Source organism: Dendroctonus ponderosae, unplaced genomic scaffold (genome assembly GCF_020466585.1).
Source record: "Dendroctonus ponderosae isolate FM_Combo_2020 unplaced genomic scaffold, Dpon_F_20191213v2 Dpon_F_20191213_7, whole genome shotgun sequence".
Taxonomy (NCBI): domain Eukaryota; kingdom Metazoa; phylum Arthropoda; class Insecta; order Coleoptera; family Curculionidae; genus Dendroctonus; species Dendroctonus ponderosae.
The window spans coordinates 1463024-1463298 of record NW_026018916.1 but is presented as its reverse complement, the minus strand read 5'-3'; the positions used below and the strand labels follow the sequence as shown (position 1 = coordinate 1463298).

Here is a 275-nt window from a genome sequence, read left to right as displayed (position 1 = left end):
AAATTGCTATACCTAACTGTATTTCTACACAATAGAATAATCTGTGGATGAACGAAAATACTCTTCTATCAATGTAAAACTATTAACTGTATTTTATTGTTGTGACCAATATTCAAATTTGTAATTGCTTATAGAATTTTTGTTAAGAGCATATTGCGAAACACTTTAATTGATCGAGAACAAAATGAAAGGGCAAAAGCCACAGAGCGGGAACATGTAAGGAATATAAAATAATAAGTGCAGTTTTTTAGATAAAGGTTTGTGTTTTATCTCAC

At 29.1% G+C, this 275-nt stretch overlaps 1 protein-coding gene across 2 annotated transcripts in view; it reads right to left on the bottom strand.

Annotated features, from left to right (window-relative positions):
• LOC109540217 (aquaporin AQPAe.a) overlaps positions 1-275 on the bottom strand; it is an 11198-nt gene that overhangs the window by 5626 nt on the left and 5297 nt on the right. The gene's annotated exons all lie outside the window — the stretch shown is intronic.